The 27,113-nt window shown below is 41.0% G+C and overlaps 1 protein-coding gene across 2 annotated transcripts in view; it reads right to left on the bottom strand.

Annotated features, from left to right (window-relative positions):
• Pak1 (p21 (RAC1) activated kinase 1) overlaps positions 1 to 27,113 on the bottom strand; it is a 105,337-nt gene that overhangs the window by 67,265 nt on the left and 10,959 nt on the right. The window contains exon 1 of one of the 2 annotated variants that reach the window (XM_051148983.1): positions 10,431 to 10,450. The exons of the other annotated variant lie outside the window; for it this stretch is intronic. The gene's annotated coding sequence lies outside the window, so the exon portion shown is untranslated. Of the gene's footprint in view, positions 1 to 10,430; positions 10,451 to 27,113 lie in introns of those variants that run through there. 2 annotated transcript variants of the gene reach the window in all.

The raw sequence follows: 27,113 nt of genomic DNA, 5'->3' as shown, positions 1-27,113 counted from the left end.
ACCAGACTCACTACCAATTTTAAAACTATATTATAAAACCTTGTATGGTGGCACATGCCTATCATCCCAGCAATCAGGAGGCTATGTAATGGCACACAACCCTAACTCCAACTCATGGAAGGTGGAGGCAGGAGGACCATCAAAGACATCCTTGGCTATACAGTACAGATTCAAGAAATCCTGAAGCCAGTGTGGTGGCACATGCCTTTAATCTCAGCACTCAGGAGGCAGAGACAGGAGGATCTCTATGAATTAGAGGCCAGCCTGATCTATAAAGTGAGTCCGAGACAGCCAAGGCTACACAGAGAACCCTGTCTCAAAAAACAAAAAACAAAAGAAATTCTGTATAAAAACAAACAAGCAAACAAAAGAAACAAATGAAAAAAAGTAAAAATCTATTTGGCATCAGCCAATCACGAAGTCACATAAATCAAAATATACTTGCAACAAAGCCAAGAAGAGAGAAGGGAAACACAAATTACATCTGCAAAGTGAGGGAAAGTCTCATGGAAGAGGTAGCGTTTGGGCTGAGTGTTCACCACACTTTGGCTCTAGAACTTACCCAAAGGTCCATGTGTTAAAGGCCTGGTCCTCAGCTTGGTGCTGTTGGAAAGAGGTGGGGACCTTAACCGGCAGGGCCTAGTAGGAGATTTTAGTGGCACGAGAAATGATGGGATCCAGCCCATTCTTCCTCCTCTACAATTCACTCCCTGACATGATACGCTGCCTCACCAAAGGCCCAAAGGGAACAAAGCTTCAAAACTATAAGCCAAGACAAACTTTTCTCTTTAGGATTTATCTCAGGTATGTGACAGTGAAGGAAAGCTGACCTCCCAGTATTAATGAAGAGGAAGAAATTTTCATAGACAACGGTATTGAGATTTCCTACAGGGCTCCAAAGAGAAGAGCATGACTTCTGTTTAAGAAACAGTGTGGTCATTCATTCTTGAGTGGTGACTGAATGATGAGACTGTTTATGTTCTACATACAAGGTACATGTACTATATACAAGGTACTTTTTATGCAAAGATCATAAGACCTAGTTCTTACTCCCCAGCAGCAAATAGTTGTGAGGACTAGAGACAAAGCTGTGCCATCAGACATATCAGGTCCAAAGTCTCTTCCTCTTCCAGTTATCTCCCTACTGCAATAAATGGCATATTTGCTCTTTCAGTAACTATGGTAGTTACGGTTGTCCCTGCTGCTACCAAATACCTGACAAGAGAGAACTTAGAGGAGAAAGGATTTATTTTAACTCACATTTTCCGGATGCAAGAGGAATGGAAGCTAGGGCTCTAGCCTTGGCTGCCAGAGCTTGCTGCTGGTCACATCTCAGAGACTAGTCACACTGCACCAGCAGACAAGGATCACTAAGCTCTGTGGTAGGGCATGCTGGTAGGATGTGCTGAAGACGTGCTGGCAAGAGGGTCAGGAGGCTGAAACCGGGGCCAGGCTATAAACTGTAAGCCTGCCCCTTAGTGGCCAGCCCAGCCTTGCCTCATCTCTTAAAGGTTTCACAACCTACCAAAGCAGAGCCACCAGCTGAGAGGCAAGGGTTGAATGAGGCTATAGGAAATGTTTCATACGCAATTCACAAGGCTACTAAGCCAAAGGTCTGCTCCATCTTTGACTCCACTTTTACTACATAAAACTCTACCCTATCAACTAATGCTGTGAACAGAAGAAATAGTCCTCCTAGGGAAGAGAACATCAACTGGTTATCTAATACCAAATGGTAAGCCCTGAAAATATAAGTATAGTAACATTATACAAACTGAGCAGGTTGTATTTGAGGCCATCGCAGCCATCAACCACCTTCCTCCTTGAATAAAGAACTTTAATTTTTACATCTTAGATTACTGTTGGGTTTTCTACTTCATACAGGTACAAATACTTCTAGTCTAAAGCAGCAAAATACATAGAAATCATGACAAAAAGATATTTTTAGTAGAAACACCTATTCCTCATTAGTCACTGGTTCCTCACTTATTATTGTAATTATTACTGTTTGTAGCCACTGGTCCCTAAACATAAGTGAATTCTTCTTATTACCATTAGATTACAGAAGCTATGAGTAGCCATGAAAGAATTAATAAGCATACTTTATCATTTTTTATATTCCCAACAAGTCCTTTAAACAAAACATTCAGAAAATAAACATTAACACCTATGCTTTAAATGATGTTCACAATATTTATGCATATAAATGTATGTATATAACATATTACTCAGGTAATAAGAAAACTGTAGCATACTACCAACTTCCCATGCTAAAAGTAGTCATTACAATTCAGGGCCAGATTTTGCTCTGAAAAAACTGGAAGTCGAGCTAAAACTTCCACACTACCCAAACACTCACTGTTAGATAAAGCACACCATTCTGTTAAGAGACAAATATAATCGATTAAAGTGGGAGCTAGGAATTTTTGCAAAAGGCCAAATATTTAAGGCTTTGCAAATTACATCATCTCTGTCTCAGCTACTCAACTCTACCTTCTTTGAATAAAGGTAGCCACAGACAATATATAAATGAACAACGTAGCTGTAATCCAATAAAAGTTTTATGACAAAACCAGACAACATGTCAGATATGTCCCAGCGGCCAAAGCCAAGGATTCTTTGGTTAGTGGTAGGCCTAGATGACTAAGTAGAAAATGAATCACAAACTATGGAAATGAAGGGAGAAAGGGTTGAGACTAAACTTTCAGGAAAAAGCACAAAGCTACACTGAAAAATAACTAGTCTAATGAAGAAACTACTGCAGCTACTTCAGCTCACTAGATTCTAGACTTGGGACCACAGCTTCATCTCCACTGCAACAGCCACAATGCCAGAAATGTAACCTTACAAGGACGGATGCTCCTGTCTCTACCTCTAGACGAAACTTGGCATCCGTTACTCTATCACTTAGGTCCTTAAGTTCTATACGTGAGCTGTAGGCATATTAGGCCAGTAAAACCTAGGTCACCGCTTGTGCCTCAGAAAAACCTATACTCACAACATGAAATACACGCCACACTCTCCCCTACAAGCACATGCGCGCGCACAAACACACACACACACACACACCACACACACACACACACACACACACACACACACACACACACACACATAATAAATGAACACATGTTTTTTAATTAAAATGTAAAAAATCACCTTTAGAGGCCAGGAACATGACTTAGAAGAGTGCATGTTACCCAAGTTCAGATACCTAGCACTCACATGAAACACAGAAGCAGCACCATATATGCATCTGAAATCACAGCACTAGAAGCTGGTGAGGGACAGAGACAAGTAGATCCCTGGAGCTCATTGGCCAACCAGTCTAGCCAGATTGATGAATTCTACCTTCTGTGAGAGACCCTGTCTCTTTAAGAAAGACAGCAACTGAAGAAGACTCAAACAGCTACCTGTGGCCTCCACACTCGCATGTCCATTTATTTATTCATGCAAATGTACACACACACACACACACACACACTTGCCCTGTTACCTTCATCTTACAAATGTGACAAATGAGACACAGAAAGCTTAACACTTGACAAAGACTAGAACCCTAATAAATACCACAACTTGAAACAGAATCTGCTCCATCATGTTATATAGATTTCTGTGCTACTTCCCAACTATTGAAAACAAACTTTTACTCCTCCTTAGTTTCAAATACCACTAGACAGCCATCTTGAGTAAGGAACATTTTCTTGTCCCTTAGAATGAATTGCAACAAGAGCCAAATAGGTAAAGATGAACACCTTGACCCCATTCCTGTGGAGACAGAAATTTTATAATCTCAAATTTTACAAAACAACAACAAAAACAAAAAACCTTGACTGGGAGGCCAGTCCTGCTGGTGCTAATTTTAGTCCCATCACTCTCGAGGCAGACGCAGGTGGATCTCTGTGAGTTTGAGGCCAGCCAGGAGTGATACTCTGTCTCAAAAAACAAAATGAAACAAACAACAAAAACCCTTGAGTGGAAATACAAACGTGAACAGTCCATTCTTTACTAGTCACTGCTATAATCACAAAACACCATTGATTAGGCATAGAAACGCCAAAGTTCCAACTTAGGATGGAAAAGACAAGGGCCTGAAGGAGCGGATGCCCAAGTCGGAAAGATTCAACATGATGCTATGGTTGGAAGAAGTGGGCTAACCGGTACGCACTAAAGTGAGTTCCCTCTTCCTTCTCAGACACTTCCACCATCCTGCAAGAAACCCAGCCTAGATTGCTTCCTTTTTCCATACCAGAACAATTCAAATTAAGTCACTGAGAAAGTCTACATTCCCTCTTCACCTAAGTGCCTCTGCAAACAGACTGAATGGTAGACTGGCTTTCAGGTGTCACATGGTGATAGAATGTGGGGCTTCAGGCAAATGAACAGACCTTTTCTTTCTTTCTTTCTTTCTTTCTTTCTTTCTTTCTTTCTTTCTTTCTTTCTTTCTTTCGTTTTTCGAGACAGGGTTTCTCTGTGTAGCCTTGGCTGTCCTGAACTCTCTTTGCAGACCAGGCTGGCCTCGAACTCACAGTGATCTGCCTGCCTTTGCCTCCCTAGTGCTAGGATTAAAGGTGTGCACCACCATGCCTGACTAGGGGACAGACATTTTGATAGAGTGACATGCCTGTTATTTGCAGCTTTAAATACCCATATGCTCATGGCCAGGAATTTATTTTTGTTTTTTGTTGTTGTTGTTGTTTGTTTTGGGGTTTTGTTGTTGTTTTGTTTTGTTTTGTTTTAGTATGAAAGTATAAGAAAAAATATTAAGAATGCATTTAGAATTTTAAAAGGCAGAGAACAGTGTGAATAGGTACTCTCAAAAAGAGCTCTGGCACAAGACAGACATTAGATCCTGTGTGCCTAGGGTCCTGCACTTCAAAGCTTCCCACAGCTCAGTTAGGGATAAGAATGGACCTCAAATGAAAGCAACAGATTCATCACTACAGCAGTTTTACTACCCAAAATTTGTTCTCTCCACAAGTCCCATCAGCCTTCCTAAGTATCTGCTAGATTCAGTGCCTGTATTGAGTACAATGAAGGAGCAGACAGTTAATCAGAAGCAACATGTGTGTGTAGAATCAATCACAAAAACACAAAGAAAGTAGAAAGTACTTCAGCACACGTAGGGAACTGGGCATTAACCCTGACTACCAAAAGCAGAAAGGCTTTTTCAAGTATCTCCCTCCCCTCAGAATGTTCTCCTCAGAGTACTGAGGTTCAAATGAGTCGGTGATAATTTGAAAAGAAAAGTTTGATAAAAAATAAAACGATGAGGATCTGCAGCACAGTAGCTGCTGTGGGATGGTGAATGAGCCATTACTCCAAGATCACACAGCCACATAATAAAGCTAAGAGTAAAGCTGAGGCCAGACTCTAAGGCCCTTACTCAGCATTTATCAACCTGTAGATCAGGGTCAAAGGACCCTTTCACAGGGATCACCTAAGATCATTGGAAAACAAGGATATTTATATTACAATTCATAATAGCAGCAAAGTTACAGTTATGAAGTAGCAATGAACATAATTTTATGACTGGGGGGTACCACAACATGAGGAGCTGGATTAAAGGGCCACACCATTAGGAAGTTGAGAACCACTGCATATTCCCTTTATGCTAGATAGAGCTTAAGGGATACCAAGAAAAATCTATTTTTTCCTTTTCCCCACCTCCGACACCCCCCTCCCCCCCGCCGAGACAGGGATTCTCTGTGTAATCCTGGCTATACTAGAACTCTCTTTGTAGATCAGACTGGCCTCAAACTCACAGAGATCCGCCTGCCTCTGCCTCCCGAGTGCTGGGATTAAATGTGCACATCACCACACCCAGCTGAGAAATCCTTTCATAAAGATGATAAGCTTATATATCTGGTACTTATAAGCTTATATATGCTGGGATTATACAGAAGAAAGGAGAAGGCCATAAAGCTCCAACTGAGTCAAAGTACCTTCTAAGCTTCTTTTTGGTGATGTTTACCAGATATTAGTTTCTTTTGGCATTTGGTGAGGAAGAACTTAGCAAATGGTTCTCCCATTTCAGAGGAAAAAGGATTCACCTATTAGGTACAAAGCTTAATGACCCCAGATTTTCCTTCAAGGCTAGAACATGGCTCTGCAATTCTGAAGGTCCTTGTCCCTGTGTTGGTCCAGTCCTTTGAGTGTCCAAATACTTAGTGACTAAATTAGTTTTAGACCAATTGTCTCCTCCAGTGTTTAGAAATGTTCAGGCTGTGGAGATAAGTTAGAACTGCCAACAAGAACAAACTTTATCCTTCCTTAAAAAGGACCCATACGGCCCATAAGGTAAAGATCTTTTTTCAAAAGAAGAACAGAGCAACGGAGGAAAAGATTTCTTTGCCAAAAGGAAGTTAAAATATAAAACAAGGAATAGACTTGGAAGTTGAATCCAGTTTTGATTCTTGACTCTGATGTGGTTATGTTTCTCTGATCTGCACATTTTAGTCTATCAAATGGGGATAAATAACTAATAATGTTTATTATGCAAACAATACAATGAAGGCCTAGAAAGAGTCAGGTATGGTTACATAAACCTATAACTCAGCACTGAAGGGGGAAATGAAGAAAGATTGCTGCCTAGCCAAAAACAAAAAGCAAAACAAACAACAAACAAAAAAAGGGTAGCTCCAGGCTTAATAAGAGACCCTGTCTCAAAGGAATAGAGCCCAGAGCAATAAAGGATGGCTGGCATCATCTGGCCTCCACACATGCACCAACATAAGTGCCGCTCTAACACACACACTACATGGTACATGGTTTCATTTACAGGCAATGGCCAATGTAGGTCAATCAAATATGCACAAACAAAATAATAAATTAATAATTGCCTAAGTCTAGGACAATGGAAACATGAAAGATTAAGAATGAACACTAATAGGTTTCTCATAAGATGGCCAAATATTCTAAAACTAGATGGCAGCACTGGTTGTATGAACAACTCTGAATAAACTAAAATAACACTCAATTGGTTATACTTTAGGCGAAGTTTATGGTGTGTAAATTCTATCTTATTAAAGCCATTAGAAGCTGGGGGTGTGACTCAATTGGTAAAGTGCTTGCCTAGATTCATGAAATCCTAGGCCCCATCCTCAGAACTACACAAAACCAAACGTGATGACTATTCTTGAAATATCAGCAGGGCTGGAGAAATGGCTCAGAGGTTAAGAACACTAGCTGTTCTTCCAAAGGTCCTGAGTTCAATTCCCAGCAACCACATGGCGGCTCATAGCCATCTGGTGCCCTCTGCTCACATACAGACCGAATACTGTATAAATAAATAAATCTGAAAAATAAATAAATAAATAAATAAATTTGTTTTTAAAAGAAACAAAAAGAAATATCAGCATTTGGGAAATAAAGACAGGAGGATCAGAAGCTCAAGGTCATCCTGGTCTAGTGAGTTGAGGCCACCCTGGGCTACATGAGATACTTTACATACAAATTACATGAGACACTTCTTTCTCTTGATAGGCATCTCTTGTCACTAGCATTAATAACCAAAAACACTGAAACTGAAAGATAAAAACATCTCACTTTATTTAAGTAGCTTTGTGGCTCTTCTGCATAAGTCAGAGAAAACAAGCAGCTTTCCCAACTTACTATGACGGGTAAGAAAGCTTTAAAGTGTATGCATTCACACAATCAGTCCTGACCACATCCCCCTTACCAGCAAAAAACTTTACTCAGGTGTGAGGGTGAGTGTCTTCACAGCACTCAGAAGATAGAGGCAGGCAGATTTTTGTGAGTTAGAGGCCAGTCTGGTCATCACACAAGTTCCAGGCCAGCCAAAAGTACACAGTGAATCTTTTTTAAAAGCTTTCTTCCCTATAAACTGACTTTCTGTTTTGGCTGGGGCGCTTTGACCACTATGTCACCACTGAAATAGGAAGTAGCTGTCAGGAATAGTAGCTGTAACATGACTTCCAGCTCTGGGTTGGCAGGAACAGCACAGCTTCCCTGGTCCTTCGGAGATATTTATTCTGTGGTCGGAGAGTGTACTAGGAGGACATTATTTATGAGCAAACAAAAAATGGAAAAAGAGAAAAGAACCACTGTTTATCGCTTTTGTTAAAGGAAAACTAAGCCAACAGCATAAAATCATTTAGATCTAGTCATGACAAACATACACATAGCAAGCAGCTTGTGGTCAGGGCCCAAGGACAGGAAAAAAAAAAAAAATCACAACTTGTCCCAAACTACTACCTAATTGCTATATAATCTTGACTAAATCAACCTCTGTCGATCACTTTCTTTCCCAAGTGCTTACTGAGATTTCAGTATCTTCACAAATAAGGCCAACTACTGCACACAAAAGTCTTTGTATAACAAAATTGTCTCTGTGCTGAAGCAGGATATTAAAAAAAAAAAAAAAAATACTCCAATTATAACATAATTATAACTTGTGTCCCACAGCCAGCACAAATCAGTTAGATGTGGAAATTTTACCAACAAATCCCAGATTACACACCAGAAGTAGCTTCTCTCAGCTCTCCTTCCAACACAAACAGGGGCAGGGTTCAGTATTTCTTTGTCGCCTTACTACCCAGTTCAGCTGAGGGTCAGTCCTAAAAGGACAAGATGTGCAGTGAATGCAAGCCAGCTCAAGCAGTTACCAAGTATCTCACTATGGAGCCCTGGATGTCCTGACACTCCCTCTGAAGACCAGGTTGGTCCTGAACTCGGAGATCAGCACTAATCCAGAGCGCTGGGATTAAAAGCATGCACACCACTGCCAGGCTTCTTTCTCAGTTTCTTAAACCACAACTGGAGATAATACTGGTACTTCCTGGGAGGAAAAAATAGAGAAAAGTACTCTGAAAACTAAAATGTTCTATTAGGTGAACAAGACTGAAGCCTTAGAAACCAAGCCTCTACCCCAATGTGCTATCAATGCTTAGCAACCGGAATACAACAAAATCTATAAACCCCTAACAATATCAGAACCATCTCATAGATTGAGTGTAAAGATTAAATCAGATAACTTACAGGTAAGGCACTTAGAGCAGTTCTTAACATACTTCTACAACACTAGCACCTATTAATTCATTTATCCTTTCTTTCCCTCTATTTTCTTATATATAAAACTGTGGTAATAGTACTTAACTCAGGATTATGAAGTGGATTAAACCAGTTATTATAATTAAGGCCTAGAACAGTGGTTGGCACACAGTAAATACTATAAGAGATTATATTAATAGTATCTTTATCTTCTAGTTAGCCTTGTTAACTTACATACAGAGAATATTGGGTCAGTAATAGCTGATTTTGTCCCATGATGACATTTAGCAGTATCTAGACATTTCAGATTGTCATGACTTTGTGGGGTAAGTGGTATATTGGCTTCTAGTAGGTAGATGACCTAAACATCTTATAACGGAGCTGGGGAGATGCTAATTGCACAAAGAGCTTTCCACACAAGTATGAGGACCTGAGTTCAGATCTCCAGCAGCCAGGTAAAGGCCGGGCATAGCGGCACAAACCTGTAATCCCAGAACTGGGTAGTGAAAGACAAGAGAAATCCCTATGGCTTACTGACTAGCTCCAGGTTCAGTGAAAGACTCTGTCTGAAAAATAAGATGGGTGGAGCTGGAGAGACGGCTCAGCCATTCCAAGCACTTGTTGCTCTTGCAGAGGAGCAATCATCTCTAACCCCAGCCCCACGGAATTCAACAGACACCTGGTAAACACACAAGCAAGCAGATAAAACACAGTAAGGTAAATTTTTTTTAAGTTTTGTTTGGTTTAATAAAGAGAGTGAAGAACAACAGAGGAAGATACCCACAGCCTCCATATGTACACACATAGTAAGCATACCTATGCACACACATGAATATAACACAAACAATTTTTTTAATCCTATTATTAGCAGGAATGTTCTACATCCACCCAACAGAGAACCCTACTACCTAAAACAGCAAAACCTGAAGCTGAGAAATGAACATAGATTAAACACAACTGTAAAAGCCAGCACTCAGAAGGCGAAAGGATCATGAGTTCAAGATCTATACATAAAGCAAGTCAAACCGAAATTCTACCTTCTGTCCACCTCTGAAGTGTTTTAACACATGACTCTAACCTTCCATCCCTTACTAAATGGGGATACACATTTTAGAGCTCCCTTTAACAAAACTCAGAATGCACAAGAAATTCACAAAAGAACAAATACGTGTGGGAGAACAGCTATTCTCTTCTCCTGTGCCCAGGCGACTGCTTTTTCCAGGAGCTAACACAAAAATGTCTCAGGTATCTTCCAAGGTCTCTCTCTTTCCCTCTTCCTCTTTCCAGCATTCCACAGGCTGAAAATCAAGATCTAGTCCCTTCATCAGCAAACAGACACTAGTAGCCTCTTTGCTCACACTCAGAGCTGCCCTTGAGCTGCAGTCTGGCCTGTGGACCAGAAAGGCTTTCCTCCTTACCTTGCCCAGGGGTCCCCGTCATGCAGAGCTACACCCACCTGCTAGTCCTTCTCAAGGTTAGGCAGACGTTCTGCTTGAAAAGTGTAGCCTGGGTTGGACAATGCGAACTCATTTCCTTTTCCCAGCTTACAGGAATGAACTGGGCTCAGGGAGGGGCCAAAGGCAAGTTGTAACAGCTTACTTTGGACTTTCTCCCCAGGAAGTGGCTTGAAGAGAGAAAAAGAGTGTGGGTATCTGAGCGGGAGAAAACACGGAGAATGGGCTTTTGAGAGTGACCACCACAGACAGGTACTTCTCACAGCTAGTTTTTGCCAGTATTTCAAAGAGAAATGCCTCATTACTCAGGGGGGAAAAAAGAAAAATATTAAGCAAGTACTCATTATGTGCCAGCCACTGTCATAAACTTGCTTCAGTCGATCTTCACAAGCAACTTCTAAGGTACTATTTATCCTAATTTCAGAGATGAAGAAAATGAGGGTGAGGGAGGTAGCTAACTTGCCTTTAGGTCACTCATACAATAAGTTACAGCTGAAATTTATTCCTATACTTCTTAAGCACCAGAAAGGAAATGATAATTAATTTCATGTGCCAACCTGACTGGTCACAGGCTGCCCCAGATTAAACATTATATTGTTGGTGCGTCTGTGGGTGTTTCCAAGATGACATTAGCGTCTGAATCAGTGGACTCAGCAAAGTGCCCTCTGCACTAGACAGGCATTGTCCAGTCTTTTTAGGACCTGTATGAAACAAAAACTGAATGAAGGAGGAATTCACTCGTTTTGCTTCCTGCCTGCCAGCCTGAAAGGAGATGTGTCCTCTCTTCTTTCAGCCATTAGAAAAAGATTTATAGCATCAGCTGCCCTAATTCATAGACCTCCAGACACAGACTGATAAATGTCTGGGTTTCCGGGGTTCCTAGCTTGAATGTAGCATCCTCCATAATTGTAAGAGCCAAAGACTCGTAATAAATATTTGAAGGAGAACATCCACTAATACAGCTTTCAACTACTTCCCTAGACTACAGAAGGGGTGTTTTGGTTTTACTGAGGCATGTCTCACTCTCTAACCCAGCATGGCCTGGAGTTTACTATGTAGCTCAGGCTCACCTCAACTCACCACAATCCTCCTGTATCCGCCTCCTGAGTGCTTGGGACATAGGCATACCCAGTGGAGTGATTTTTCTTTGTTTGTTTCTGGAGATAGGGTCTCTATATATAGCCCAGGCTGTCCTGGAAATCATTACGTAGAACAGCCTGGTGTCAAACTCAGAAATCTGCCTGCCTCTTCTTCCCAGGTGCTAAGATTAAAGGTCTGTGTCACCACTCCAGACTTCCACTGGAAACTCTATTTTTGTTGTTGTCATTTGTTTGTTTGTTTGTTTGAGACACGGTTTCTCTGTGTAGAAGAGCCCTGGCTATCCTAGACTGGCTTTGTAGACCAGGTTGCCCTTGAACTTACAAAGACCCACCTGCCTCTGCCTCCTAAGTGCTGGGATTAAAGGAGTGGGCCTTGTTTATCTCCCAAATCCTTAAAACTTAATGTTAACAAAAACCTTAACCATTGATTCACTTAGGTCTGCCACATGTTAAATGATGGAATCTCTATACAATGGGGGAAGGGAAATACAGCCTACATGTGGAGGTCAGAAGACAAATCAAGTCATCAGGTTTGCAGCAAGCAACTCTACGTGCTGAGCCATTTTATCAGCCTAATACTTAACCTTTTTAAAGACAATTTCTGTCTTCTTTGAATTTTAATTCTATTTGCTGTCTATATTACATAGCAAACAATTCCATAAGCCTTGTTTTAACTACCTGTGAATCAGAAGATGTGTTCCAAGCTCTGATAGGTCTTTAAGAAAAAAAAGGAGGAAAAAAAGAAAGACCTAAAACTGAGCATAGAGGCTCAATCCTGTAATTCCAACACCTGAGGGGCAGAGGCAGAAGAAAGGCCTACAGGCTGACGACATAGTGAAACTCTGTCTAGGAAAAAAAATCAAGAGAGAGAAAAAGAGGGGGAGGGAAGAGTTGAGGGACAAAGAGAGGAAGAGGAATTGGGCAATCTTTTCCCTGAAAGAGTTTCCTAAACTGTTGACACCACCCCACAATAAGAACACATTTTCCTTTGAGCCCTAGAACACACCTATTATGCATGCACAAGCACACATGCAAATCTAAATGTAAAACTGCAACAAAGCTTCACAGAACAGTCAATGTTCATCTGGGGGTCAGTAGCTCCAGCTGTGAATCTCCTGATGCTCAAGGGCTAGAATTACAGCACTACAGTTGACCTCTTTATGTATATACATATAAAACCCCCTGAGTCTGAGGCCAGCCTGGTCTACAAAGTGAGTTCCCGGACAGCCAGGGCCATGGGAAGGGGGATATGTTAGGGAGCAAAAGGAGAAAATCCAGTGACTGAGTTTTCTGACCTATGTCTGGAAGTTGGAATTTCCCATGTTTTTGCATTAGTGAGAATATAGTATTTTGTTTATGCCTAAAGCAGCCTATAAACTATATGTGATCCATAAATGCTTGTAGGTAAAAGTCTTTAGCTTCTCTTCTAAAGTTGGAAAACAACCTGGTATTTTTAGGATGAAATCTACACTAGATGGTGTTTTGTTCTGCTTTGTTCCGCTGTTTTGCAATGAACACATGGCCTTACACATGCTAAATAAGTGCTCTGAGCTGTATTCCCACTCCTATTGTTGGGCTTTAATAGACTCTGTCATATCTGACAGAAGTCTCAAGGTACACAGGCCACATGGTGTTTAATGACAGTTTCAGAGACTGCTAACAGCTTCTTTAGAAGTGTCCATGGGGGGAAAAAAATGCAAGAACTGCTTCTAGAAGCAAGAATTCTAACCGCATTGTATCAAAAATTGTCTAGTATGGCCTTGAGTTATTCATCTACAAAACAGTAGTAGCAAGGCTATATAATCAGTAAGTGTCCTTATTACTAAATTGAGGGGAAATGAAAAAATAAATTTATGTAAAACAATCTTTGCAAAGATAAGGATGCTCTGAAATTCTACAACTAAACCTCTTGCTCTCTACCTTGCATGGTACTTTCAGCTAGAGGCCGAATGGAAAAGTTGAAACCGATGGCTGCTTAACAAGCATCATTTCGTCTGTCTGGGCCTGCTTCCTCATGTGAGAGGCCAGTGGTTAGAAGGCATAGAAGTGTGAATTTTCATTTTCAGAGACAAAACTCCCAGCCATGAGAATGAGCGCCAATAGCAGCACAATTCACTACTGTGGAAGAGTGTAAGCAGATGCTGGGAACTATTTGGTAAAAACCATACAGAGTGAATCTCAGCATAATGAAGTAAAGGCTGTGATAAATGCCAATTTGGGGAAATTATTCTAGATTTAAATTTTTCCAGTTCTCTTGGACCACAACAGTTGAAAGGCTAGCCTTTAACAGACTATGCCGGGGATAGGGGAAGACCTAAAGGTTTTCCATTCCTTTGTATTCCTCTCTCTCCTTTCTATGTCTCTACCCCAACACAATTTGATTGACTTGCCTTCTTTTTCTTTTCAGGGCTCTTTTTCTTGAATTATATATATAAGAAAATAGGGGTTAAATTATCAAGAAGAGCTAGGTATATTAGCAGGTAAGTACCTAGATCCACACCAGAGAAAGCATCTAAAGAGAGTAGGAATAGTTAGTTACTGCTCTATCCAACACTAGGCAGCCAGGAGCTTCTCAGGCTACATAGATAAAGGACCCTCAGACAGAAGGTAGGAACCCAGTATAGATATTTACTAGCCACAGACACCCACACTACTATAAGCTGCCCTTGTCACTGGAGAACCAGGTATTTATACGCTGACCTGCCTGCTGCCTCTACTAGATGACTGTGAGCCATCTGTTGACTGAGCAATTCCAAAGACAAACTGCCAGTTCAAACTGTGAATGTATGTCTGACAAGACTATACATTTTATCAAGTACTGATTTTGCTACTTTGGCATAAACTATTTTTAAGTTTTTATTTAGCACCTATCCAAAAGTCACAGAGATATATGAAAGAAAATAGCAAATCTAGTAGGCACTTAGTATGGGAGTAAGTGCAGGCGTTCGTTATCACCTTTATTTTTCTTTAAATATTTTATTTAATTTTAATTTATGTGCATGTGTTGGTGTAGGAGTGTCAGGTCTTGGGGTTACAGACAGTTGTGAGCTGCCATATAGGTGCTGGGAACTGAACCAGGGTCCTTTGGAAGAGCAGGCAATGCTCTTAACCACTGAGCCATCTCTCCAGCTCCTCACCTTTAATTTTCACAGTAATGCCTAGGTTACAAAATAGATAAACAGAAGACATGGAATTTCTCCTATCTCTACTGATTCTAAGTCCAACTCTCCTTCTACCAAACCATTATTTTCTAGGTTTCTATTCCAAAACAGAATTTTCCTGGAAAGTAAGAAAACAGAGAATGGGGTAGGGGATACCACATTAGTTTCATCCAGCTGTTTTCTATAGTAAGGGAAATAGCAATAAGCACTGTCGCCATAAAAAATAAAAGATCTAGCTGGAGAGATGGCTCAGCAGTTAAAAGCACTGGCTGCTCTTACAAAGGACCTAGGTTCAGTTCCCAGCACCCACATGACCACCAGAGGGGTCAAGGACACCACAAAAACAAAACAAACAACAACAACTAAAACACAGAATCAACTAACCTGGGCTTCTAGGGATTCACAAAGAATCAACTTACAACTTACAATCAGGGAACCTTCACTGGTCTGACCTAGGCTTGGTCTTCTTGTGGGATTCCTAACAGTGGAAGCAGAAACTGTCTCTGACTCTTTTGGCTGCTTTTGGGACCCTTTTCCTCCCACTGAACTGCCTCACCAAGCCCTAATGGGGGGCTGTACCTCGTCATATAGCGATTTGATATGCCATGTTTAGTTGATATCCCTGGGAGGCCTGCTCTTTTCTGAAGGGAAACAGAGGAGGAGCAGATCCAGGGAAAGGGGAGGTTGGAGGAAGCAACTGGGAGGAGAGAAGGGAGGGGAAACTGTGGTCCAGATGCAACATATAAAAGAAGAAAAATAAGTAAGTTTGAGAGAGAGAATCTCCTAAATCGTTAAAGGCAACTGCGTTGCTCCCTTGCCTTGTCCCCCTTCCCCTCCTCCACCCAGAAGGCCTGTTCCATTCCCTCTGTCATTCCAAGGAAGGTGTTTACCCCTCAAGACCTGGATTCCGATCCCTGAAGAAGTGCACCACTTTAGGGACAGGAGAAATATTCATTGACAACTAATGTCTGTCTGCCAGCACTATTTAAAATAAATAAATAAACAAAAATTCTTGAAAGAGAGAGGAAGAAGAGAAGAAAAAGTAGGTTTCTTAAGGATCATCTAGTGCACTACCCTGTTGCTGTATCTACAGAAAAAAAAAAAGAAGAGGGTACTTTCACAACCCACTCTGTAGCATCAAAAAACCAACCCCTTTTTTTCTTCTGAAAACTTCAAGACTTCTAATCACTACAGCCAGCTAATTCCAAAAAAATTTTTTAAAGCTTCAAAGTCTCTTTCCAATCAGATCTTCCAATAACCTTAACATTTAAACAAGCAAAAGTAGAATTACTGTGTTTGAAACTGAGATGAATTAAGTCCACTTCCTCAGTTTCTTCCCACTTCCCAAATTTAGCCAGTACCTGTGAGAATCGCCTTCAAAGCCCTGACACTCTAGCTCGATGTGTTGAAGTCAGAGTCGCACGGTGAATCAATGCCAAACTGGAACGCAAGCCCACCCTGACCTCAGCCCACCCTGACCTCAGCCCACCCTGACCTCAGGCCAGCCTGTTCCATCTCCTCACACTTCTCCTTTAAGACGATCAGACAAAAAATAAATAAAAATAAAAAAATAAATAAATAAAAAAAGACGATCAGACAACAAATGACACCAGTTTTTATAAGCACTACAGACAAGTACAGTTCCTTCAGCTAATTTTCTCTGCAAAAAAAAGGTAAAATGTTCAGACTAGTAAGAATAATTTTGAAGCCAGCCGTGATGGCAAATGCACTCAGGAGGCAGAGGCAGGAGGACAGCCTGGTCTACACAGAAACCCTGTCTTCAAAAACCAACAAAACAAAAAGAATTATTTCACCAGATAATACCTAACAGCAAAGAAATCCTTGGTGCTTCCAACTCTCACTAGTGTCCTGTTGTTTGTAGAAACAGACATAACTATGCTATTAACTTAGAAAGATCCTTAGTAGATAAATGAGACCCAGGAGGCTTCTGAAAGATGAATCCCTGTTCCCTGCATCCCCAGAAGCCATCACTTAAAGACATATGGGAATTCTCCCCCTATCTACCAAGCCTGGAAAATGGAACAGAATCAGAGCTCACTTATTAAGGTTTGTTCCTTTATGAGTGTTGTAGATAGCCTGGGTCTCAAAGTCAGAAGTAATCTTCACCCACCTAGAGAAGGGTTGGCCCGTGTGACTACAGTGATACACAGCCCAAGTGATGGCACGGCCCTTGCAAAGCCAGATGGTAACAGGCACTAGGCCTCTACCTTGGCTGTTCTCGCTCAGATTGCCTCCTTGGGGGAACCAGCGGCATTCACTATCATCTCATTCGTTCTCATGAATTCTCATCTCATTTTGGCAACTCTGGATATAAATCCAACTCATCTTTCCTTTAACTTATTTTGCAGTTGGCTTCTAATTCAAGTTGACACATTAAAAACATATTTACCCATGTTCCCTCCCAAAGTCATGTTAAAATGACATTTTAAAATATACATAAGGTACAAAATCAAGAGATTTTAGCAAATGTTTAGAATAAAGATAGAATGGAGGAATTATGACTAAAGAACAACTGAGGCTATAGTCTAGAATCTTATCAGGTCTCTGGGCAGCAGAGGTGTGTGCTTCCTGGACAGACAACAGGAATAAGTCACCTAAAATCACTACATCAAAACACATGAAGAAAAAGGCCTAGAAAACAGAAGGAACCTGCTTTAACAGAAACCTGAACCCAGGCAGCATTTTTATTACCTTTCTACACAACACCAGGTAGTCCGCTTAAGAGACTGCAGACTGAATCAACGGGCCATGCCACAAAGCCAGGAGGCTGAGCTGTTTCTCAAGGTCTACCTTTTAGCAACCAATTTCACAAAGGTGCTTCCTCGCTGGACCCTTTGGTGAGAGCTCAAGCTGCTGAGGTAAGAACCTCATGTTCCAACTGTCTGATTCTACAGCACGGAAAATGTAGGTTACTGGCACCTGACTTTAAAAAAAAAAAAAAAAAAAGTGACAAAGCTTGGGGGCAAAACAGAAGCACAAACTGTTTCAAGTTCAAAGCTGAGTTCATGTACCTTGCCCTTGGTAGTGAGAAGCAGCTTTTCATCTCTTTTTTAGAACGGAACATGCCCAAAGGTTGGTGGTGTTACATCTGCTAATCAGCTAAGCAATCATTTTAAAATGCCAAATTATAGGACTGCCCACAATTCCAAATAGGACACTAAAGATTCCAGGGCAGTTTCTTAATATGGCTATCAGGTATGTGCTATGCCTATTTGCCTCTCCATTTCAACTTGATCCCATTTGGACTCCTGTCTATATAAATTAAATAAAATTATACACTCAATCTCTGTATTCACAGGAAGATTGCTGAATTAGGAATCACAAGGAGAGTTCCCTAGTTATCATTCAAGCATGGAGTCAGCAAACCTAGCTTATCAGTTATGAGGTTGTAGACCTCTTTATCTCTCAGGGCCACAGTGATATCATATGTAAAGGGGACATAATATCCACATCAGTGACCACTGTGAAGATTAAATGAAAGTATTTATTGGGAGCTTACAAGCAATAAGGCTTAGCATATGGTGTTTCTTCATTATTGATCACCTGATAAATAGTAGTACCTCTAACCTTAGAAGGGTTTATTGTCCTAAGAAAATGTTTAGGAGCAGACAGGATATAAGAATGATTATAATACACAGTACAATAAATGCTGTCATTTATAAAGAAAAATGTCCCCTCTGTAAATGAGAAGCTCTTATCTCCTGGTAAGGAACTTAGGCTTTCTCTTCCTCTTTGGGGACAAGTCTTGACTTGATGGGCTTTTCGTGCAACCAGGTTTGAGGAAGGTGCTTCTACCACTTCCTGAGGCCTTGCAAAACTCAACCTCAAAAGGGAACACAAGCCCACACGGAAACAGTTAAAAAGCAAATGAATAAATAAATATATATAAAAAAAAAAAAAAAAAAAACAAAGCAAGCAATGAATTCGAAATTTAAACAGTGGGCTAAAGAGAGAGGCAAAGGGGGCTGTAGAACATCTCTGTTACCATAATGGAGGAAGTAAGCAAGAGCATTATCTAATTATCCGAGTTCTCAATGCCAAAAAGAATATCCTGTTCATCACTTATGTGCATAAGAATGAAAACCAGAGAGGGCACTGAGCAGGGAAAGCTGGACTTGAAACGACATAACACCCCACAGCTCAGGTAGGCTTTTTTTCATCTTCAATTTTTAGAAAACAACCCAATGAAAGAATACTATTTTTCCTAATAGATCTTTTTTTGTAGGTGGTGGTGGCGACAAAGCACCTGCCATACTACCCAAGTGATCGACCCTTGAGCTATACCTTCTTCTTCGAGACTGATCTCACTAAATTGTCCAGACTGGCTCGAAAATCCTGGGGTCCAGCAAACCTCCTGCCTCAGCCTCCTGAGTAGATGGGACAATAAGTATGCATTACCTTGCCCAGTAGTATTTTTCTTTTTAAGTTATTTATTTTTTAATTGTATGTGCACTGATGTTTTGCCTGCATGTATGTCTGTGAGATGGAGCCAGATCTTGGAGTTACAGACCGCTATGACCTGTCATGTGGGTGCTGGGAACTGAACCTAGGTCCTTTGGAAGAGAAGTGAGTGCTCTTAACCACTGAGCCAACTCTCCAGCCCCCAACCCAGGAGTATTTGTGTGTGTGTGTGAATGAGTGAATTAATTAATTTGTATGCGTGTGTGTGTGTGTGTGTGTGTGTGTGTGTGTGTGTGTGTATACACATGTACCAGGGAAAGCATGTGCCACAGGCTACATGGGAGGTCACAGAATAACTTTTAGGAGTTAATTCTCTCTTTTACTTTGTTGAGACAAGGTCTCTCTTTTTTCTATCACTAAAGTATATACTCCACGCTAGCTGGCCTGTGAGCTTCCAGCTGATCCTCCTGTTTCTGCCTCCCATCTTGATACAGGAATGCTGGAATTACAGATGGTATCTAGATTTTTACATGAGATCCAGGATCCAGGAATCAACTCAGGCTATCAGGCTTAGTTAGATATGATTTTACCCACTGAGCTCTCTCCCTGGCCCCTGCTAAGATCTTCTTGTTGTTGTTGTTGTTGTTGTTGTTGTTGTTGTTGTTGTTGTTGTTGTTTTCCAAGACAAGGTTTCTCTGTATAGCTTTGGCTGTCCTAGACTCACTTTGAAGACCAAACTGGCCTGGAACTCACAGAGATCCGCCTGTCTCTGCCTCCCTGAGCGCTGGGATTACAGGCGTGCGCCATCACACCCAGCTTCACCGCTAAGATCTTTAAAGCACTGTATTTGTGATGTTTATGCTAGTTATCCTTGTAGGTTTTCTGGACTAATTAATGTTTTCTTTTCTAGTACCATGGCTTATACATCCATACAAAGCACGCGCGCGCACACACACACACACACACACACACACACACACACACACACACGGGCAGGGAGAGACAGAGTATGAGTAGAGGCGGGGTGTTAGCTCACCCTGAGGAACTAAGAATGAAGCTCAGTAGGCAAAATGGCTGCTCAATATCCCATAAACTAGATGTGGTGGCACATGTCTGTAATCCCAACACTAAAGCAGTGGAGACCAAAGAATCAGTGATATGGAGACGAGCCTAAGCTACATGAGATCCTGTCTCCATATACACAAAAATTCATGGTGAAGATTTGTGCTTTCCCAGGTAAATAACATGAACTAGTATACTCACTAGCTTTTGACACAAGTTAGAGTCATCTGGGAAGAGTGGACCTCAAATGAAAAAATAATGCCTCCATCAAACTGGACTGTGCGAAAGTCTATGGGGTTATTTTGTTGATTAATGACTGATGTAGAAGGGGCCACTGTGAACAGTGACACCTTGGTTAGGTGGCCCTTGGTGCTATAAGAAAGCAAGCTCAGCCAGGCAGTGGTGGTGCATGCCTTTCTTTAATCCCAGCACTCGGCATAGGCAGGTGGATCGCTGTGAGTTCAAGGCCACCCTGGTCTACAAATCGAGTCCAAGGACAGAGAAACCCTGTCTCAAAAAAAAAAAAAAGAAAGAAAGAAAGAAAGCTCAGTGGGGAGGTGATGGCACACATCTCTAATGCCACCCTCAGGAAGAGGCAGGTGAATCTCTGAGTTTTAGGACAGCCTCTCCAGAATTAAACTCAACAAAAGAGTAAGAGCACAGTGTTTATCAGTGGTAGAATGTTTGCACAGCATGGATAAGGTCTTGGGTTCGATCCTCCACACTGCAAAAAACAGCTGAAGCTCAGAGAGCTGAATCAGCAGAGTCACTAGCCATGCATGCCTGGCAACCTGGCTGGATGTGGTGGCATGCGTTTATAACTCCAGCACTCCTACAGCAAGATGGGAAGAATGGACAGGGTGCTCACCCAGAAACTCACAGGCTAGCTAGCCCTGCGTAGAGCAGTAGCGCCGTAGATATAGACAGAAGCTGAAAACCAAGTCTACGAGTCATCCTTATCTCTGAGTTCTATGCACATGCACACCTTGGTATGTATGAGCACCCCCACCCCCTACCCAGAAAAAAAACACAAATAAATAAATAATGTAAAACCATAGAAATATAAGTACTGTTATCGCTAATGTTTTAAAGGAGTAATTCTGAGAAAATAGAACTGTCTTCTAAGAAATTTTCAAACACTATCGCACGCCAGGTATCATTTTAAATGCTTTTTTACAGATTTAATAAAGCTCTACTCCCAACACTTTGTCATTTGAGGAAGATAGCACAATTAGGAAGGCCAGACTCACCTTTATCTTGTTCTAAGACCCTAATTCAAGAGATACTCCCCACATGGTATTCACAGAGGAGGGGGGAAATATTTGTGAAGCCACAGAATATAGAGAAGAATCCAAACAAATAAGCTTTGCAAATTTCCCCCTAATTTATTACCAAGATCATATACTTTTTCCAGTAACTCTCCCCTACTCACCTCTTCAACAAACCTAAACGTAAAATATACAACTGAATCTATTTGGAGGGAATCTTCATTTCCTTCTAGCGGCTCCTATCTCCGGAACATGCAGGAACCGCTGTACACTTTCCTCTTACTGCTCTGCCTTTTGTTATGGGGTTTCTTCATGAACCCAGCAACAGGAAGAAGATGCACTGCTTTCCCCTACATTTACTCCTACCAACGTCCTGAAAACAGTCTCATAAGAGAAGTACTATTAAGCCGAGCGTGGTGGCGCATGCCTTTAATCCCAGCACTCGGGAGGCAGAGGCAGGCGGATCGCTGTGAGTTCGAGGCCAGCCTGGTCTACAAAGTGAGTCCAGGATGGCCAAGGCTACACAGAGAAACCCTGTCTCGAAAAACCAAAAAAAAAAAAAAAAAAAAAGAGAGAGAGAGAGAGAGAAGTACTATTGTCCAAGGAGAACTTGGAAAAAATAAGTAAATAAGCCAAGTTCACAAAAATTAGGTGACATTCCCAAAATCGGACACTAAATAGTGAGAAAGCTAAAACTTATACACAAATTGGCCACCTCTACCCTAAAGCCACCATTTTTCTACTGCACTTCACACTATATTACAGTAATAGCCTTCTGAGTCAGTTTCAAGACACAGCAGCTTAATCTCATTTTACAATAGAGGAAACTGGTAAAGGAAGTAATACCATTGTCTCAGATCTGTCTGTCATCAATGAGTGGCAGAGCTATGATTCATATGCAGACAGGCCTCATGCCTCCAAAGCGGGGCTCTTTCTGCTACCTCACCTTTCCTCTTATACCATGCCCTGAAGGAATCTAATAGAAATGTACTCAACATGAACACACAAGTACCAAAATGTGGCCTTGACGCCGACTTCTTACATAAGAAAAAAAATCAAGTGTTTCTTCTCTTAGCCCATTTTTTCATCCATAAAATTAATGTTTGATTAGACAGCCCCAAAGTCTGGTCATCTAAGTTTTAATTAGTATCAACAAATTTACAAGAAGCAGTTTCTTTGGTTTCCTTTCCACAAAGCTACATTCTAAAAGGAAAATAACAACAGTGATTTTATTTACAGCATAAAGCGTTCTATACTACACTTTACTACTACTACATGAAATTACACATTTAATTCCATGCCTTTTTTTTTTCCTCAAATACCACAAACAAAGATCACATACCATCCAGTAGCCCACCCAGTGCTAAAATATCTAACATTAAGTGTATATGAGGGTAAGAATTTGTCCTTAGAGAGGTAGCAGGACCCTTTGTCTCTCTGCTAGATTTGCACTTCTAATCACTAGCTAATTTCTCTTCCTAGGTTAAGTATTCAGCTCTGCTTCATATAACAACATTTTGTGGGGTTCTTTAATGCTTACACCTCCCTTCCAACCCACCTACCCTAGACAGGAGATAAAAGCAGTTAATGCGAACAGGAGAAGTAAACCTTTTTAGACTCAGTTCCTTGGAGCAATTCCCCTGGCATAGTAGTCAGCAGGATTCCAGCAGACCTGTTAAGGAGCAGCAACCAGAACCCAGAACCTTGAAGCATTTGCTGGAGCAGTTCTCTCTAGGAGCTTCTCAAAGTGGAGTGATGAACAGCCAAGACCAAAGAGCCCTGCCTCCTGTTTAGGGCGTGTGTGCGTGCGTGCGTGTGTGTGTGTGTGTGTGTGTGTGCGTGTGTGTGTGTGTGTGTGTGTGTGTGTGTGTGTGTGTGTGTGTGCACATATATATACATATACATATATATTGTTTCACATCTCATACTTGAGATCAAAACAAAACATGTTTACATCCTCTACAACAGTGTGATAACATAAGCCAAGGAATCTACATATGACTTTTGATAAAATAACATGGTTAAAACAAAAATTGTGGGGCTGAAAAGATGGCTCAGTGCTTAAGAGCACTAGCTGCTCTTCCAGAGGACTCAGGTTCAACTCCCAGAACCTACATGGTGGCTCATAACCATCTGTAACTCCAGTTCTAGGATCTGAAGCCTTCTTCCAGCCTCTGTGAGTACCAGGCATATATATGGTACACAGACACAGATGCAGGTAAAATACCCATAAATAAAATAAAATATTTTTTTAATTATGTTTAACCCCAGAAGTGAATTTTTTTTCTGCCAATATATAGAAAAGAGGAAGTAGCAAGATACTTAAAATTTTTGGGTAAATTCCTTCTGTTTTAGTTCCATTAAATATAGGTATGTAAGAATCCAGGCTGGGCGAGGTGGCGCACTCCTTTAATCCCAGCACTTGGTAGGCAGAGGCAGGCGGATTGCTGTGAGTTCGAGGCCAGTCTGGTCTACAAAGTGAGTCCAGGACAGCCAAGGCTACAGAGAGAAACCTTGTCTCGAAAAACAAAAACAAAAAATCCAAATCAATTCTAAACACCTTTTCCATTTATAACCTAGTAAATATTCTATATTACAAAATGTGAAATATGTAAGGGATAAAAATTTGGAGGAATGGGTATAGTGGCACAAATTAAAAAGGAATGAGATATAATGCTGAGGCAGAACATTAAAAATGTATGGTCCCATCACCCCTAATACATATTAGTTGTAAGAGAAGAAAGAAACCTCTACATCCCTATGACAACTGAATTAAATAATTCACCTAACACCAAAGACTAAGGCTGCAGAGACAGAATGCGTGTTCATACAGCTAAGCCAAAGCTAACTGGAGAATCTGATCAAGGGCCCAAGACCTGAAATAACCACTGAGGATCAGGAAATAATCTTGAATCTTGATAGGAAAGACGCTATAGATCCCAGCTACCAGACGGCTAACACAGAAAAACAGTGAGTTTGAAGCCATGCTGGGCAATGTAGTGAGACCTTATCTCAAGAAAAGAAAAAGAGGGCATTAGGATGGCTCAGTGGGGAAAGATGCTTGCTGATAAGACTAATAAGGTGAGTCTGATCCCTAGAGAAAGTACATGTTATCCATTCAAGTCTCTCAGTTTCCTCATTTCCTCTGATTATAGAAAAAGAGTTTAAAGATGAATGAGATAAAGAGCCCAGGATGAAAATTTAACCACATGCCTCCAAAATCACAAGTTCAACCTTACCCCTATCATATTCTGTCTCCTTCATCATACAAGTCCTCAGATATACACTATCTACTTTATATTTCACAAGTTTATAAAATACACACTCAGTATCCATCATGAATTGGTCCCTTATCCACCATTACAATTTTGAAACTGGTAATTGTCAGCCTACCTAGCAATCTGGCTGTCCTGGCCTCTCTTTGTAGACCAGGATGGCCTCCAACTCTCAAGGATGGCCTCCCAAGTGTTGGGACTGAAGGTGTGCACCGCCACCACCCGGTGTCTCCCTCCTTCTTAAGAGAGTCCTCACATTTAATCATCCCTCATCAGTAGCAGCCATGCAATCTGAATCACATGGAGAATTTATAAAAACAAATTTAGGCCCCACATGAGAAGTTTTTTTCTTAGATCTGGGATGTGGTTCAAAAATTACCATTTTGCTAGGCACAATAGCCCACACCTAAATCTGAGCACTCCGGGGGCAGGGGCAGACGGAGGCAGAAGCAGCATGATACAGAGTTTTAGCTCAGAGAGTAATCCTTAACTACATGGCAAGAATTTAGAGCCAGCCTGAGCAATGTTGAGACCCTGTCTCAAAATACCAAAAGCAAGGGGGAAAAAATTACCAGGTGACCACTTTTGCAAACCACACTATCCTCAGGGAAAGGTGATCTGATCTCCAACTAAGAGATTATATAAGCAAATCAGGTCTGTTAACCCCAGTCTCTTGACCAGTACTTAATTCCTAAGTAGTGATAAAGTTTAACCCACTAGCATGTACTATGTCCCTGGAAATGTATAATTCAAGAGATAGGCAAATCTTTAGGAGATTTGAGGGGGGGGGGGGTCACTTTAGGAAGCTGAAAAGATGGCTCAATAGTTAAGAATGTTTGTTCTTACAGAGGACCCTGGACCAATTCCCAGCACTAGAACAACCTAGTGGCTAACTATAAGTATTCATAATCTACTCCCCAATACACACACACACACACACAGAGAGAGAGAGAGAGAGAGACAGAGAGACAGAGAGAGAGACAGAGAGAGAGAGAAGAGGAGAGGAGAGAGAAACAAAAGAAGTTATCTTCTCAATTGCTCCAATCAGCCAGCTTACAAAACCAACATAGGGACAAAGGTAACACAAGCATGATATAAACTTCAACATAATTTATAAAAAATTTAAGTAAGATTTTTGTACTAATAGAATTTGAGATTTGGTACTAGAAAAATGCACTGGCACCTGAATGCTCTCTATAACCAATTTGTAAGGAAAACAACGACAATGCAATATCTAAACCTAGATGTTATTTAGAAAACACTCCTTAAAGAAAATTCATTGAGCTGGCCATGCTGGCACAAGCCTTTAATCCCAGTATTTGGGAGACAAAGGCAGGTGAATCTCTGTGAGTTCAAGGCTAGCCTGGTCTACATAGTGAATTCCAGGCCAACCAAGGACAAATAAATCCTGAAAAGGAAGGAAGAAAGGAAGGAAGGAAGGAGGGAAGGAAGGAGGGAAGGAAGGAAAGGAGACGGAGGGGGTTGAAAAGAATGAAGAAAGAAAAGAGAAAAAAGAACTATGTATTAAGCATGTATAACTACACTAAAAACTGCTCTATAAAATGATAGGGATACAGCTCAGTTGGTAGTGGGCCTGCTTAGCATACAAAGCCCTGGGTTTAATCCCCAGAATCACATAGCCTGAGCATGGTGTTGAGTACTGTAATCGCAGCACTTGCTAAAGGCAGGAAGATCCTTGGCTACACAGTGAATTCAAGAGCAGCCCAAGCTACATGAGACTACACAAAACAAAACAAAAAGTAATTTTTTCTACACACTAAGGATACTTCAGGGTAGCAAGGAGACAAGAGTCTGGACTTCACAAAGCTTGACTCCTAACTAAAGGAGACTTTAGACAAAAGGTTTCGAGCGCAGATCTATAAATTAAAGCAGTGTTGTTTAAGATTATTCCAGCTGCTTCTTTAACCTGGAATGATGGCCAGCATTTGTTGAGCATTTGTTGTGTATCAAAATCTGCTAAGGGGTACATTGTGTAACTACAATTTTTGTGATCCTAATGCAAACCTACTAGGCAGGTACAATTGGCACAATTTTAAGGGTAAAGGAACTGAAACCACTGAGTTTAGCATTCCCATCCCTCCCCGTCAGGAAATGGCAGCGTCACAGCCTTCAGAGTTAGGTCAGGGGCAGATGTTTAACTGCTACACAATACAGAGAGAATACAATTTAAATCAGACATCTTTGTTGAAGTATGAGATATGGGATAAATTCGGCATGACCCCTCTCTGGTTTTTTTGTTTTGTTCTGTTCTGTTATATTTCTTTTTACATAAAACGAGAAGTTAAGCTCTCCAGATCCAAACTGCATGTTCAGCTTATGGTTTCTATGGTTTCAGAAA

Source organism: Acomys russatus, chromosome 7 (assembly GCF_903995435.1).
Source record: "Acomys russatus chromosome 7, mAcoRus1.1, whole genome shotgun sequence".
NCBI classification, from domain to species: Eukaryota; Metazoa; Chordata; class Mammalia; order Rodentia; family Muridae; genus Acomys; species Acomys russatus.
This window is presented reverse-complemented; position numbering and strand designations above follow the sequence as displayed.